This window comes from Garra rufa, chromosome 25 (genome assembly GCF_049309525.1).
Source record: "Garra rufa chromosome 25, GarRuf1.0, whole genome shotgun sequence".
NCBI classification, from domain to species: domain Eukaryota; kingdom Metazoa; phylum Chordata; class Actinopteri; order Cypriniformes; family Cyprinidae; genus Garra; species Garra rufa.
In genome coordinates, this window is record NC_133385.1 from 1,379,474 (window position 1) to 1,397,794 (window position 18,321).

The following is an 18,321-nucleotide window of genomic DNA, read 5'->3' on the forward strand; positions in this document are numbered from 1 at the left end:
GAGTGTGTGTGTGTGAGTGTAACAGAGGCCTCTCCTCGTCTCTATTCTTTCTTCTGTTTTTCTTCTCTCTGAAGTAAACAGAAATGGAATGGAGCTTCAGTGTTAAACATGTTTCTGAAAGTAAATATAAAGCTTCAGGATCAGGTTTTTTTTGTGTGTGTGTGAGTGTACCAGAGGCCTCTCCTCCTCGTCTCTCTCTCTCTCTCCTCTCCCCTCTCTCTCTCTCTCCTATCGCTCCTCTCTCTCTCCTCTCTTCTCTTTCCCCTCTCTCTCTCCTCCCTCTCCTGCTCCCCTAAGAGGATTGCCACTGCCATCTCTGCAGCATTGTCTTTCGCCTCCTTAATGCTGGAGGCAGTAGCTGATGTGAAGGTCCGCTCCCCCATCACCACTTGGAAGGTAAAGCTGAGAGACAGGGACACATGAGATGAGAGCCCAGATCTTGATGACAGTGAGGACACGAGCTGCTTTTCCAGCGTCAGGCCTGTGTGAGCAGGACTAACAGTTAGGGCTAGTGGGGATAAAATTCCTATTTGAAACACAATTAACTCTAAGGAAAGGAAAGGAGGCGAGTTGTGGCCAACTATTGAGACCCAAGTATTGAGAGACTTTTTATTTTTATTTTTATATTATTATTATAAATGTAGCTGCAAAGTCCTGAATTTACTTTGTGGGCAGAAAAAAAGATCGGTTCATACTCGTCAGAGAAAGCAGTCAACAATCCATAAACAAATATGAGTTTAATCAAAAAACATACGTTTACAAATCCAGTTAGTTCCTTTTATCCTATAGTTTTATTTGTAAACCCTTTAGCTCACGTTTCCTTGAACATTTAAACACTGGCTTTATCCATTTATAACAATAAGACTATAAGAAAACTGTTTCTCCCTTGCTTTCTGCCTGCAGTTAAAGACACAAAACCACATCTCACCCACCAGCGGGACCTTAACATCTTTCCCCATTTCTGTGTGTACACAACCAGCCTAGAATGACAAAGATCCACTTTTTCTTTTAATTTAGTCAAATAATTAGCCTCCGCTCAAATCAAGCCATTCTCAGATGTCTGCCGTCTCTCACCTGTTCTTCCTCCAACATCCGGATTGAATCCAGGGCGACCTGGGCTGCTGCCTCCCTTGCATTTTTTTTTTTTAACTATTACCCACTCCCGGTGGGTACATCTCCTCTCTCACACGTACCCTCACGCTGAATCTGACAGAGAGAAAGAAAAGGGAGGAGAAAGATGTGAGTCAGACAGGAACAGCACAAGCTTTCACACACTTGACCATATTTGACCCTTTCCACATTTGGCTGACGTCTCTATTGTCAGTAAAAACTCTTGTTTGACTGAGAGGGAGTCGGGATGAGCCATCAACAAAATTTGATTTAAATGCTTCTTCAGGCCAAAAAACCTGGCTGCTTGCTGGAGACCTGATCAAACCTGAAAGTGGAAACATGGCCAGAGCCGACAAACACCAGCAAAACCACTTTGAGCCGACAGTAAAAAGACTGCAGATGAGATGGAGTCCAGATGATTCTGTGGTGTGTGTGTGTGTGTGTGTGTGTGTGTGTGTGTGTGTGTGTGTGTGTGTGTGTGTACCTGGTTTTCATCATGTTATGGGGACCAAATGTCCCCACAAGAATAGTAATACCAGTAAATTTTGACCTTGTGGGGACATTTCTTATGTCCCCATGAGGAAACAGGCTTATAAATCATGCACAATTAGTTTTTTTTTGAGGAAGTAAAAGTATACACAATCTCCTGTGAGGTTTAGGTGTAGGGCCATAGAAAATACGGTTTTTACAGTATGAAAACCATTACGCCCATGGAATGTCCCCATAAAACATGTAAACCCAACATGTATGTATGTATGTATGTATGTATGTGTGTGTGTGTGTGTGTGTGTGTGTGTGTGTGTGTGAGAGTGTGTGTGTACATGGCCCCATCTGACCAATGTCTCGTCCACCAGCGGGACAATTTAATTCTGTCCCCATTTCCGGAGCATTGGACTCATTCTCTTGTTCTCTCATTCGCAGAGGTCATTCTCTGTTGTGTCTCTAGTACAGAGAGAGAAACTCTAGATTAGATCATGAGAAAATGAAGCTGATTACAGTGTTTGTCCTCTTTTAAACCTTTTGCAATCTTATGGATATTTTTGTCTTATAATTTTGCCTGTATTTAACGGCATACATTTTGGCTCGGGTGTGTATTTTTGTTGGAATTTTAATATTTCACCCTCATTTCCTTTAATAAATCTATTTTACACTAAAAAAAAAATTTCCTCTCAGGACCTTACGGACAAAAATGTCCTCATTGAAAGTGAAACCCATTAAAAGTTCGCTTTTTTATCCTAGGACCATTGAACTATAACATGATGCAACATTTGTTAATAGGCTTTTATTCTATTGGATTCAATATGGAGTCAATTGGACCAGTTATGCAGCTATAATAATATATAAAAAATAAAACAAAAAAGTTATTGAGGTTTAAGTTTATAAATATCATTTATGAGGAATTTTATAGATTTTTTTTTTTTTTTTTTAAACAGCTATTTACAATAACCTGCCAAGGGTGTTCTTTAGAATGAGACCAACCTTATGTAGTCCCAAGCTTGAAATGTTTATGTATTTTTTGTCCTCTATGAACCTATATGATACTGTAACTGTTTTACATTGATGCACAAAAGTAAAAAGGATCTAGAGACGCCCATTGGTTCTAATGATGGGTCAAAGCTTCCAATCTATTCACGGTTTCGAAGAGCTCCAAACAACACAAACTAGTGACCTGCTGGACAAGTGTAAATGCGACTTAATCATGCATAAAAACCCACTGCAAATGTTTTATTGGACCTGTAATTCACCAAATGCAAGAAAAACAATAAAATACCATTACCAGGTTCACTGCTGCTAATAGACTCTTGCCAAACAAACAGACTATTATATGTGTTTATTTCAGAAATATGAGTGAGCTCATAGCATTAGTCTACTCTTAAATAAACACATTTACCCCAGCAGCAGTCAGAACTATGGTTTTAGGCAATAAACGCTGAGTTTGTCATTAATATTGAGTATTCGTGTGGAAAAGAGGCTGATCTTCATTCTGCTTTACTTCCATTTGATCAATTATGACAACGTGTGATGGAAACAATAAAATATGAAAAACCACAGGAGTTGAACGGGGTCGATAATGTGACAAATGAACGGTTTCTTCATTTATCTGACTGGAAAACAAATGATGTGAAGATCAAATGAGAATGATAAACATCAATGTGATCTGATCAATCCCGCAGGACTAAAGATGTGATGCTCACACTAGCAGTGCAGTCAAGAGCCTCAACGCCAGATTGACTTTACTGATGATCAACAGTTTACAGAAACAGCAGCTGTCCAGAGCTAGATGTGTTACCTGGGGTTGTGCTCCGGACCATCCTTCATCTGCTCCACAAATCCTTTTTTTTCTGGCCGTGTGCAAACAATTGGGCGATAATGTGGGCGTCCATTTTTTTCCTTTTCCCTCCGATTTAGCTCGTAGTTCTTTTATTGATGTTCTGTTGTCAGATGACACAACTTTTACGTGCATTACTGCCACCTAGTGATTAGGAGTGTGTCAGGATCATAAACTATGAGTTTACTGTATTCTATTAATTCTATAAACCAGTGTCCTTTAAAATGCTGCATTAAAAAACTTTAGTTGCTTCTTCAAATTCCTCTGTATTTGTCTTGATCAGCAATCAGTATTTTTCTTTCTTGGTTGTATCCTGGACATTTCACTATAATATGTTCTACATTTTCCTCCTGATTGCAATATTCACTCTTTCCAGTCTCATGTCTACCCATTCTCTTCAAACTGTTATTAAGAGCAGTATGACCAAATCAAAGCCTTGAGACTATAGTTTCCTCATGTCTGTTTCTTCCTCTTCCTCTATATTCACCAACAGCTCTTTGAATGCTATCAAACAATATCCATGTTCTTTCTTTCTTCCCGTTACTTCTGCCAACTCTTCTTTACATATTTGATTAAACACTTAATTTCAGTCTTGCTATTCTTTATCTGCACATCAATGTCTATTTTATTTGTTGCTTCCTTTCCATTTTCGTCTGCCAACTCATTTCCTTTTACTCCTACTGAATTCTTCATTGTTTGAAGAATCTCAATCAATATATCTCTGCTCTCAGAATGAAATGTTCTAATTGTAATTAAAAATGAACTTGAATCGGAACATATGAGTTTCAGTCACTACAAACCAGAGAAGTGAGAACGTGCTGACAGACTTTACTGAAGGCTAATTTACTGTTACTTCCTCAGATGTATATTATTCTTTGTATTTTTTTGTGTTCATAACAGGTTTTTAATTGCATTGCATGCTTTACACTGTGCGCAGTCTCTCTCTCTGTCCTGCTCTCTTTCTCTCTCTCTCCTTCTGGCAGAGCTTGATTGGGACCAGCTGCAGGAGAGTGCGTGGCAAATGGAAGCGTTGAATTCCCGGAAACAGAGCAGTGTTAAAAAGCTAGTTAAATTCTGCTCCGTGTTCGGATTGCCAAAAGTAATCCAAACTGATCGTGGAACAAACTTCACCTCTAATTTATTTGGACAGCTAGCGAAAGAACTACAGGTACAACATGAACTATCAACTGCCCATCATCCAGAATCGCAAGTAGCGTTGGAGTGCTTCCATCAAACGCTCAAGTCAATGCTGTGCACTTACTGCGTAGAAACCGGCAAAGGCTGGGTGGATGGATTGCCTCTCTTGATATTGGCTGTCAGAAGCACTGTACAGGAGTCACTAGGGTTCAGCCCTGCCGAACTTGTGTTTGGACACACCGTTCGGGGACCCTTAGAGTTAATTCATGACCAGTTCCTTGCCAAAGACTCTCCCCGTGTGCCAGTCCTGGAGTATGTGAGTACGTTCATTGAGCATCTCCATAGAGATTGGGATGTTGCTCAACAGCATCTTTCCGACTCCCAAGTCAAGATGAAAGCTAGATGCAACAGAAAGAGTGTTGCTCATACCTTTCAGCCTGGAGAGTCCATACTTGTGTTGTTGCCTGTGCCCAGTTCTCCTATGCATGCTCGATTTGCCGGTCCATACGTAATAGAGAAGAAACTGAGTGACACTAATTACACTATTCTCACGCCTGATCGATGGCGTAAAAGCAGGGTTTGCCATGTAAATATGCTTAAAGCATATGTGGAAAGAAATAAACCTGAAGTTAACCCTTTAGCTAATAGTGTGGCTGCTGTAAATACTGTTGGTCTGCCCTCTGGTTACATACCAGTGGTGGATGGGTTAAACGACCAAGATGCTCATACCTCTTGTGGGACATTTTCAAACTCTGTTATCTTAGCCACACTGCCAATGCACCTCTACTATATGTCTGAGGACCACCGCAGTGATATTATTAATTTAATTAATAAGTATCCAACACTGTTCAGCGACGTTCTTTCCCAGACTAACATGGTTGTACATGACATCGATGTAGGGCAAAGCATGCCTATAAAACAATATGCTTATAGAGTTAACCCGTGTAAGCAGCAAGTTATGAGAGATTAAGTGGAGTACTTGGTACGTAATGGTTTTGCTGTTGCCAGTCAAAGCCCTTGGAGTTCACCATGCATTCTTGTGCCCAAATCTGACGGCTCTTTTCGGTTTTGTACCGATTTCCGTAAGGTGAATAGTGTAACAAAAGCTGACTCCTTTCCCCTTCCCAGAGTCAAGGACTGTGTCGACCGACTTGGTTCTTCACGCTACGTAACCAAGCTTGACCTCCTTAAAGGTTACTGGCAGGTGCCGTTGACACCACGCGCTTCCGGGATCTCTGCATTCGTTACACCTGACACGTTCATGCAATATACTGTGATGGCCTTCGGAATGCGTAACGCGCCTGCCACGTTTCAAAAATTAATACAAAGAATAATATACGTCCGAGGACGTAACATTACACTGATGCTCTCTCATATATCAGTCTCAGTTGCTGATGTTCCTGTGGGTCTTTGGTCTTCTTGGGCAGTGGCTTCACCCGCTGAGATCCAGTCTGTGATTGTGGCTCTGAATAATTCCAGGTTACTGTTAGGAACACAAAATGCTTTTAATTCAATTGCTTTGTTGGCATGACTATGGAATAGCAAATGTTGCCAAAGCAATAAACAGTGAACAAGTTATACATCATATATAGTATAACATATACACAATAAATACATAAATGAATATATATATATATAATGCATAAAAATTAAAACAAAAACAATAGCAAATACAAGGTAAATATCTACAGAGAGCAGTGATAAGGAAAAGGGGGTTCAGCCTTTGTTCCTCATAATATGGCAGGGGGAAACACTGCGCTCCTAAGTGGATACATATAACGGAGTTTGTCTATGTGGCTTGCTTGCTGGAAATCAGGCGCAAATTGATCTATTTGGGTAAAGTAAGTGTCTCTGTGTTTTTATACTTGCTGCACTCTTTGCTTTCATTTATTTGAAGCTACACTTTCACACAGAGGAAAAATATTTTTTTTATTTTTGTCTGAACTAAGCCTTTAATTGTCTTTGATCTGTGTGTTTACTGTATGAATGAATGGATGTGAGTGATTTATTGCAGTGCTGTGAGTGAGGATTTTTTGAGATCTGCTGGAATGATTGTAGTCAGCCATCTCTTCCATGATGGACACACACTTATTTCACTCTTTACTTCACTTATGCACACACATACAGAGATATGATCTGATGTAAAATGATTTTATTAAGATCAATAAATAGGATATGGAGATAAAACATTTAAAATCATGGTAATGGAGGGGGAAAGGAGGTGTAATAAATTAAGACATGAGGGGAAGGGGATTTAAACTGTAAACATGTTCAAATGCATTGATTTAAAGGTAGTACAAGAGGAGAGACCTGGGGAAAGAAAAGAACAAATTCTTATAAACGGTTTCTTCTGCAGACTTTGTTGAACAGGTACGGCTCATGTAACGACTCTCACCTCCAGTTTCTGCTTCATGAGCATCAGAAATGCTCCTCAACGGCTAATTCTCTTCATCTCACACCTGAACACTTATGATGTGAATTTGACAGTTCAAGTATTGTCTGATTTAAAAATAAAGAATTTAATCTTCAAATGAGCGACAATGAAACCCAACAACTGTATCATAACTTCTGTTTTATAGTCTCATTCATCAGGATGTGCAGTGAACATATGAACAACTACATCTGTTTAGATCCTGATTAAAGACATCTCTTTAGCCAAGCTTTCATATAATATATCTCATAACCTTCATCTATATCTGATCAAACACATATTGGCATTATTTTAACATTTAATTTCTCTCTATTTGCTTTTCTGTTTCTGCCAACTAGATCTGAGATGACTGAACCCCTGAGAAGAGATTTACTTTAAGTTTGATCGCTACATCATTGCTGTTTATAGTGTTCTACTAGTCTTTAACTAACGGCTTGATTTTTACTGTATGTATCTGCCATATGGACATCACCTTGACATAGTCAGCACTGATAATCTACTCCTAAATATAATGTAGAAACTTTAGTATTGTGATTTTTGGTTTGTTTTGTGAAAAGCGCTCTACAAAACAAACAAACTCTGGGGATCATATCAGCTGAACATCACAGGAGCAGAGAATTCTACGACTGATTCTCAATCTCTATGTTGCTAGAGCTTCCTGTTTCTCTCTCTGTCATCAGACTCTGGCTGTGCTTTTAGTGCGTCTCTCACCTGTTCTTATTCTTCCATCCTCTTGATGGCATCCAGGGCGTTCTGGGCTGCTGCCTCCCTGGCTTTTTTTTTTTTACTGTTACCGACTCCCGGTGGGTACACTTCCTCTCCCACTTTGGCCCTCACGCTGAATCTGACAGAGTGAAAGAAAAGGGAGGAGAAAGATGAGCAGCGCATGTTTCTCTCTGACAGGAAACCCTTCACCACCGTTGGCTCCTCTCGATGCCGTAGATGTTCCTGCTGGTCTGATCTCTCCAGCTCACATGGGGAAGAATGTCTGAAAACAAGAGCCTGGACCTGGGGAACATCTGAAAGACCCTGGTCAGGTCAGCCTTCATTTCCCAAAGGAAATCCTGTCTGTTTCTGCTCTCAAGACAGGCTGTTTGCACCCAGATGGATTTCAGGTTTTCTGGTCCAGGGCCACTGTCCCTCCTTTGCCATCCAACTTGATGGTGCAGAAAAGACCAAGATTTCTGTCACAGAGGTCAGCTTGCAGCCTATGGATGACCGACCCAGATCTCTCTGCCTTATCAGATGCTGCCTAAAATTAATTGTGCAATTAACAATTGGTCCCAACTAAACAAAGCAATCTTCTAAGCCTCAAATCACAATTATCAGATCACTTTAGCCAACAATAGTCATATTTTCAGGTGATTCAACTGATTTAAAGTACAGTGCATTATGAAATCCATTACCATTTTTCAACTCTAATCAGGATGAATAGTCACAGAAGCTCACCCAAACATCTCTGGAATGAGACGTTCTTCCCCTGCTGAGGCATTCTCTTAAAAATAAACAGAAATTCAGCAATCAATGATGCTGTGGAGGGAGAGAAAAAAAATCCCACAATTGATGGTTATTTCTCACAAACAAGTCATGACATTGCTGAGAGACATTCTGAGACCAACCTTCAAAGTCTCAGCGGCAGCAGAGGAAACTTGTGTCTCAGAGGACAGAAGAGACTTCATTGCCACACCAAACAGTTGAAGCAGATGCTGCAGAGATGAGCTTTCTAGACTGCACCAGACAACGTGGAATGATAAAATCAGAAAGATTCTTCTAAAACACAAGAATAAGCCCATAACTACAAACTGAAAAAGCCCAACCTGCACAGATGAATGTGGGCCTTTTGCATTTATGCAAATATATCAGGAATTCCCTGTCCGATATCTCATAACCTTGCGCTTCAGCTCTACCTGATCAAACACACATTATCGTTATCTTGCTTGGTGAGAAGAGATTTTCTTTTAAGTCTGATCGCTACATTGATGTTTATAGTGTTGAATGAATGAATGAATGAATGAAGCATTTATATAGCGCTTTCATTGTGTATTGCCGTACACCCAAAGCGCTTTACAATCATATGGGGGATCTCTCCTCAACCATTACCAGTGTGCAGCATCCACTTGGATGATGCGTCGGCAGCCACAGTACAACGGCGCCGGTGCGCTCACCACACACCAGCTACAGGTGGAGAGGAGAGAGTTATGGAGCCAATTCAATGAATGAATGGGGATTATTAGGAGGCCATGATTGACTAGGGCCAGTGGAGGGAATTTGGCCAGGACACCAGGGTTACAACCCTACTCTTTACGAGAAGTGCCATGGGATTTTTAATGACCACAGAGAGTCAGGACCTCTGTTTAACGTCTCATCCGAAGGACGGTGCCTTTTTACAGTATAGTGTCCCCATCACTATACTGGGGCATTAGGACTCACACAGACCACAGGGTGAGCACCCCCTGCTGGCCTCACTAACACCTCTTCTGGCAGCAACCTAGTTTTCCCAGGAGGTCTCCCATCCAGGTACTGACCAGGCTCAGCCCTGCTTAGCTTCAGTGAGCAAACAGTCTTGGGCTGCAGGGTGATATGGCTGTGTATGATACGGTGTTCACCGTTTGTCTGATATAGTCTGACATAGTCACCACTGATAAGCTTCTGCATATTCACTGGTATTACTGAAGGAGGCAGATATGAATCCAAGCTATTTATGCAGATGACAAAAAGCAGAGAAGATAAGGGTGTGACCAAGTACAGTGTCCCAGACTATGAGGTTTCCATCAAGGTCCAACGTGGATCAGCTGAGTCTTGTAAACCAATCACATTACAGTCTCGAACTCACTCAAACACTTTCTGACTTTGACCACAATCTCTATTTGTGGGGAAATGAATCAGTGCCAGAAACTGAATCCTTCCTTCCGCAAAATTGACCATGACATCTCTTCAGAAACTGTGTTCTTTTGCAAACATGTTGAAGATGAGCCTATAGGATGTGGAGTCATTAAATAAGCAGTTGATTCAGTGAACTGAAGTCTCTCCTCCATTAAAAACACTTCTTGGAGTTTATCACAGTGTTACACTTTTAGGTATCCTTCTCAGGTTTGAAATTAAACTCTATTAGTTTAATGGTCTATTAGTGTAATTTACCATTGATGAGGCTTTTTGAACATGTGAGTCAATCAATATGTGGCCCAAATCCTGCTTTATGGCAGATTGATTTTGTGTTCTTATGATTGGTTTGCTGACTCTTTAGTGAAGTTAGTGATGGACGCTTTCCAAACACAGATTCATTAAACTTCAAACATTTACCAAATACAACACTGATATTTAGTTCAGCACTACAAAACAAGAATTTTTACAACCTTCTTATTTATTTTTATTTGAATATTTCATTTAATATATTTCATGTAAACATGTCCAATTGGTTTGTGGTGTTGTTTATATTTATTTATATTAATGTTGGGTCTAAATTTTTACTGGATTTCCAGTGTTTTGATCAGAAGATATTGCAAGCGATTCCAAACACTCAATCATTTGGGTTCATTTGATTGAAGGTTTTGGAAAAGCTCTGTTTCTCCATCACTTAATGAAGTGCTAGTTAAAGAGTTGATCTTAACGAGGTTTAATTAGTGTCAGCAGGTGTTTGACATCAATGAGAGACGTTAGAAAAGCTCCATTTGTTTCTGACTGGAAGAGAAAGGGGTCTGAGAGTGTGATGAGGAATGAGAGTCAATATTGAGTCAATGTGTGTTTGAAGAAAGACAAGATTAATGAAAGAAAAGAGTCAGAAAGATGCCCTTCTTTTGAGGGCTTGAGTTTGTTTCTTTTGTAGATTCAGTAGAGATGTGTCTCTTGATGTTAGGATGAAGTTCAGACTTTCATCACACTCATTTTCCAACAGAAGAGACTCCAGAGTGACTGTGATCAACACTGATCCGGATCATTGAGCAGCTCTCCTCACATTTCTGCATCATTTCACAATCATTACGAGGCCTTTATTTAAAACACTGGAGATTTTACAATTAAGGTTTCCCTGTGCTCTTGAAACCATATCAAGGAAAGCTGGTTGTGTGTCTGTTCACAGTTAATCTTTGAAGACCACAAGCATAAAATGACCTAAAAGAGACAGATGAGACCAAGTTGCGGCTAGTTTAGACTTCATGTGGGACTACAGAAGCACTCAGTCAAACAAGACTAAAACTGAAAAAAAAAACACCAGAACCAGGCGGACCTACGAAAACAAGTTTATTAAATTAAAAGCATTCACATTCAATGGGATTGGACATTAATGATTTTCTCGCAGGTCTTTGGTCTTCTTAGACAGTAGCTTCACCCGCTGAGATCGTGACTCGCTCAAGACCGCGTTCAGCTCTTCATCTTTGCCCTTTTTCTCTTTAAGCTGGTTTCAGTTCTTTCTGTTGGGTAGACCTGAAGTTTCTTGGTTCCCCGACGAATCCATAATCTGTTTCTCAGCAGCTGCTTTGATTATGTCTGCCTTGAGGGGAAAAAAAAAAAACAATCAATCAATAAAAAAGGCTACTTTAGCACTCATGACTTACCACTACACTGACACACTGTCTGTCAGCGTCTGTTTGTGAAATGGCCTTTAAAGCACCAAAGTAGAAAACCATACAGTAGTTTCTTTCAGCACGTTAAGTATTTAAACAAGAATAAGAAACAGAGTGGAAATCAGACGACGTGTTAATGAGGAAAGGAATGGAGTTTTAGTGTGAAATGTTTCTGACAGCAGATTCATCTCTGGAACATGATCTCTGTGTAAAAACCCCATCCTCTGATCACAGATAATAGTTCTGATGTTCTCTGTCTTAAAGCCAATGACTCTATGGGTCTGAATGAGTCCAGGCTACTGTTAGAAACACCAACAATAGAGAGATTCTCACTGTTACTCAGAAAACACAACTCAGCTTTCATTCGTTTGAGGAGAAACAATCCTTTGAGAATTTATCTTCATTTTTGTCTGAACTCAGCCTTTAATTGTCTTTGATCTGTGTGTTTACTGTATGAATGAATGGATGTGAGTGATTTATTGCAGTGCTGTGATTGAGGACTTTATCAGATCTGCTGGAATGATTGTAGTCATGCATCTCTTCCATGATGGACACACACTTATTTCACTCTTTACTTTACTTATACACACACATACAGAGGTATGATCTGATGTTAAATGATTTTATTAAGATCAGTACATAAACAGGGCAGGGAGATAAAAAAAAAAAATTCATAGAATTGCATTAAAATCAGGGTAAAGGAGGGGTAATAAATTAGGACATGAGGGGAGGGAAGTAAAAAAAAAAAAAAAAATCCATTGATTTAAAAACATTCAGGAGCGGAGACCTGAGGAAAGAAAACAAGAGTTTAAAAAAATTGTTCAACACACTTTGTTGAAAGTCTAATTAGTATTGTGATTTTGGTTTGTATTGTGAAAAGCGCTCTACAAAACAAACAAACTCTGGGGATCATATCAGCTGAACATCACAGGAGCAGAGAGAAACGCGGAGCTCAAACTGAGTTTCTGTCTGAGTGGAGACTCTTCGAATTCTACGACTGATTCTCAATCTCCATGTTGCTAGAGCTTCCTGTTTCTCTCTCTGTCATCAGACTCTGGCTGTGCTTTTACTGCGTCTCTCACCTGTTCTTCCTCCATTCTCCGGATTGAATCCAGGGCAACCTGGGCCGCTGCCTCCCTGGATTTCATCTCGCCCACCAGCGGGACCTTTCCCCATCTCTGCGGCAAACGATTTTAGTTTGAGTACCTGCACAAATGATTTATAATTTTTGGTCGTCCTCTGTGTCTCTAGTACAGAGAGAGAAACTCTAGATTAGATCATGAGAAAATAAAGCTGATTGCAGTGTTTGTCCTCTTTTAAACCTTGTGCAATCTTTATCCATATTTTTGGCCATTTTTTAAAAATAATTTTGCCTGTATTAACTCTAACTGCATACATTTTGTTGGAATTTTAATATTTCACCCTCATTTCCTTTAATCTATTTTACACTAGGTGCAAAAAAAATGTGTTCCTCTCAGGACCTTAAGGACAAATATGTCCTCATTGAAACCCATTACAACTGTGATTTTTAATGCTAGGATTCTGTCTGTGCTTTTAGTGCGTCTCTCACCTGTTCTTCCTCCATTCTCCGGATTGAATCCAGGGCGATCTGGGCCGCTGCCTCCCTGGATTTCATCTAGCCCACCAGCGGGACCTTTCCCCATCTCTACGGCAAAAGATTTCAGTGCAGGCATTGAGTACCTGCACAAATGTTTTAAAATTTTCGGTCGTCCTCTGTCGTGTCTCTAGTACAGAGAGAGAAACTCTAGATTAGATCATGAGAAAATGAAGCTGATTGCAGTGTTTGTCCTCTTTTAAACCTTGTGCAATCTTATGGATATTTTTGGCCATTTGTTTTGTTTCTTATAATTTTTCCTGTATTTACTCTAACTGCATACATTTTGGCTCAGTATTGAGCGTAGTGTGTATTCTTGTTGGTATTTTAATATTTCACCCTCATTTCCTTTAATAAATCTATTTTACACTAAATAGAAAAAAAATTGAAAGACCCCACAACAACATCTAAAGAACTGCAGACCTCTCTTGCCTCAGTTAAGGTGTTCATGACTCCACCATAAGAAAGAGACTGGGCAAAATTGGCCTGCAGAGTTCCAAGACTAAAACTGTTGCTGAGCAAAAAGAACATAAAGGCTCGTCTCAGTTTTGCCAGGAAACATCTTGATGATCCCCAAACCTTTTGGGAAAATACTCTGTGGACTGACAAGGCAAAAGTTGAACTTTTTGGAAGGTGTGTGTGTGTCCCATTACATCTGGCGTAAAAGTAACACAGCATTTCAGATTTTCGCTGCTTCTGGACCTGGAACCATGAATTCTGCTGTCTACCAAAAAATCCTGAAGGACAATGTCCGGCCATCTGTTTGTGACCTCAAGCTGAAGCAAACTTGGGTTCTGCAGCCGGACAATGATCCAAAACACACCAGCAAATCCACCTCTGAATGGCTGAAGAAAAACCAAATGAAGACTGTGGAGTGTCCTAGTCAAAGTCCTGACCTGAATCCTATTGAGACGCTGTGGCATGACCTTAAAAAGGTGGTTCATGCTGGAAAACCCTCCAATGTGGCTGAATTACAACAATTCTGCCAAGATGACTGGCCAAATCTCCTGTACAGCGCTGTTACAGACTCATCGCAAGTTATGGCAAACGCCTGATTGCAGTTGTTGCTGCTAAGGGTGGCCCAACCAGTTATTACATTTACAGGGGGAAACACTTTTTCACACAGGGCCATGTGGGTTTGGATTTTGTTTTCCCTTCATAATAAAAAAACTTAATTCAAAAACTGCATGTTGTGTTATCTTTGATTAATATTTAAATTTGTTTGATGATCTGAAACATTAAAGTGTGACAAACATGCAAAAAAATTAGGAAGGGGGCCAAGACTTTTTCACACCACTGTATGTTGTTTGTGGTGTTGTTACAATATGTGCTCGCACTTTATTAATCCAATGCAGACAACATGATAATAGGAATCTTACCTCTAGGAATCTAACAAGCGTCTGGAGTGGAGGACGGCTGTGAACATCAGAGATGACGTGTTAATGTGGAAAGGAATGAAGCTTCAGATTGGAGATTGGATTAGACGAGTCTTTTGTCATATATAATGTTACACTGCTCATTAATAATGCTTAAAAGGGCAACCCGATGACGTAAATACAGTAGGCACTGTACAAGCCACATAGCCAATGACCGCTAGAAAAATCCCCTGCGTTTACATCACGTACTGGAGAAGACAGGCTTTCCTGTGTTACCTCCTCCTGAAAATTAAACAGACAGAAACTGGAGTGAATCATTTGCACAGCAGCAGATCTGAAAGTGAATCATATGACAGGACAAACTCTAAACTACAGACAGACTCACTGTTTCTACTTTAGCAAACAAGAGTCTGCTGAATGAAATGACAATAATAATCTTACTGTGTCTTTATTTGGTGAGGAGCCGCTGGTTGATGGCTGTGAACATCACAGATCAGGTGTTAATGGAGAAAGGAATGGAGTTTAAGTGTGAAATGTGTTTCTGACAGCAGATTCAGAGATTCAGTGTTTGTGTACCTGAGGGTTGGTCCTCTGCTCTCTCTCCTCTATAATAATAATGATAGCCAGGGCTGCCTCCTCTCTGGCCTGTGATCTGCTGGAGGAGCTCATGGGGAGGAACGAATGTCCACCCAGTCTGAGAGACAGAGACTGTCACGTTGAGCAAGGAAGGTCAGGGTCCAAAATGCAGGGAAGTATTTTTAATTTAAACAAAACTAGGGGTGGGCATAGATTAATTTTTTTAATCTAGATTAATCTAGATTAAATTTTGGAATTAATCTAGATTAAAATGGTTAATTTGAATTCTGCTGAAGGCATTTAGAATATGTGTGCTACCCAAATAATGACTTAAAGTCTTTGAGAATGGATCATAAAGCTCATAAAGCTGTTCTATGATAATTTGTTGATGAAAATAAATTATGTTCAATTAGATGTACTTGTGTTTACTAACTAACTAACAATGAAATTATTTTTTCTCCCTATTAGATTGTGTTTTTTTTAACGTCAACACCTACCCAGCCCATTACATGTTACACCGTACTTTTATTTTGACAGGTTGCCTTGAAGTTTCTGTGTCATACAGTATGATATGATGCTAGTTTTCTCAAATGAAACGGTAAAAGTGACACTCACAGCAGTTTGGGAGATTAAGTTTATCTGTTCATGTGAGATGAAAATGCCAAAAATTACCGGGAGCGTCACGTGTGTTTCAGTATGCGTGTAGTAAAAGCTCGTCTCCGCAATGCATACATACAGCTAGACAAACGGAACATATCGGATTCATATTAAAACGGTCTTTTTGCATTTCAGTTTTCACATACACTAGTCCATATCGCGATTTGAATTAAGTGACTGACCAACATTTGATTTATGAATCCAAAAAACGACGAATTTACGTGGCATTTCGCTATAGTAGATTCGTTTTTTATGAATGGAGGACGACGTGATCCCGTCTGTGTTTTGGCGGAGGAGACGCGTCTTCGGTATACATCCGCGTTAAACTATCAAGGTGAAAGTCATCATAGTTTGCGTAGTTTAGACCCAGCTCCCAACCCAAATTTGAGAATAGATTAACGGCGATATTTTTTTTATCGCGCGATAAGAGTTTCACGTTAACGCAGCACGTTAACGCCGATAACGGCCCACCACTAAACAAAACACAAAAGAACACAAACAAATCAAAACCAAAGGCCAACACGGCACAGACACGACTAGAACCAAAAGAAAGTAACAGAACCGAAAACACGATCAGGGGAACCAGAAACACAGAGACACACATACGAAGACAATGCAGCCAGGATGAGTAGTGGGAAATGAGTGTTCTTATAGACCAGATGTGATTGTGAACAGGTGTGCGTGTAATCAGTGATAACGACTAGACAGGAGTGTACAATTAGGGATGTGTGTGCAGGGAAGGGAAAACAGCGACCTCAGGTGGCTGAGGGGAGCCCCACAGCCCAGATCATGACATTAGATTGTTACATTGCCCACCATTTTGACGGACAGGGTCGTAAAAATTCCGTCATAATTCCTTATCACCCGTCAGAGCTCATTTGCATTTAAAGGGTCCATGTGATAAAATTAGTTGTTTTTTTGCAGAGCTGATTTTGACAAGGTAAAAAGGTGGTTTTTTTACACTACTATGGAGAATTTTTAACCAAAGTATATTAGAGACTTTTCATTAAGACCCTAAAGAATTATATGAGCTTTTGGAAAATGGGCATCCGATGACCCCTTTAAGATAGGCTGTTCGCAAAGATGCATAAAAAACCCTTCCACTCACTTCTGCTGTGGGTGAAGCTGCATCAGGAATGATTCGTGCGAACATAGACACATATGTAGAAGTAACGTTATCCTCTGTGTCTTCAGCGGCTCAGATGTCAGGAGTAAATGAGGACTGCTGTGTTCATTATTACATCCAACAACAGAACACCTCAATCGCTCAATTATAGTCTTCCTCTGCACCTGAGTCACACAATGGAGATCGGAGTCGGACTGTTTCAGCTCAGTGAGGGCGGGGCTAAGGTAAGACGCTCATGTCAATCAACTATTGTGGGAGGGGCCTCTGTCTGTGTGTCGTCACACCCACAAGAAGCTGAGACTGACCTGATTTTAAAAAAGGGAATATTACTTTTAAAGATTAAAAAATACCACTGGGTGGATTTTTATCATTGTTGTGTTCACAAACTGACAACACACATTAACATTCAAACTACATGGAAAAGTGAGATTTGCATCTGACGACCCCTTTAAAGTAACATTATCTGCCAAAATTATCTGGTAAAAAAAAAATACTCAAAAACAAGGTTTTTTTCTTACCCCCACTGGCAGATAATTTTACTTATGTAAAAAAAAAAAATGCAATTCATTTTTTTTATATAGTAATTGCATCTTGATTTAAACATTTTTGGATACATTTTGACTAAAACAAGGCAAAAATACTAAAACGATCCTAATTCTCATCTCTACAGTGTTTTCCGTTTTTCTAGTGTGTCTGGTTTCTCCTCTTATTCTGGTTTATTTCTGTCATCACGCTCTTTCTGTGGTTTAGTCCTTCTCTTACCTTCTCCGGCAGCAGTCCTCGTTTTTTTAGCTCCTCTAGAGCTGCCTGGGCCGCTTTGTCCTTCGCCCATTTTTTTGTTCGCCCCTCACCCTTCGGAAACAGCTCCTCCTCGATTTGGACACGGACTCTGAATCTAAGAGAGAGAAAGATGAAAGAGATCTAATAAAGATTCCTCTGCTTTTTCGTGATGGCGAACTTGTGTCAGTCGTTATCAGTGCTTCCCCCTGATGGTTTTTTTTTTTTTTTTTTTTTTTTTTTTTTTAACTATCGTTCTTATGTATGAGATGATACATTTATAGCAATTTTATTTATAAACTTCAGCTATCAGTTTTTTTATATGCAGCAGCTTCAAAAAAGGCATATTTTACTTTTTCTTTGGTATTAAACTTCTCATATGCAGGGATGGGCAGTATTTCAAATACCTTTAAAAAAATACATAAAGTACTTTCAACCTATCTTATCAAGTGTAAGATTTCCCGCAGGGATGGGCAGTATTTCAAATTAGGGCTGGGCGATAAAACGATAACGATATGTATCGTGATAGACACGTGATCGATATCAATAAAAAATGTGTTCGATTAAACGTTCGATATTTTTTTTTAATTCTTGTCGGAAGAAAATGGAGGTTGCGAAGCAATTTTGG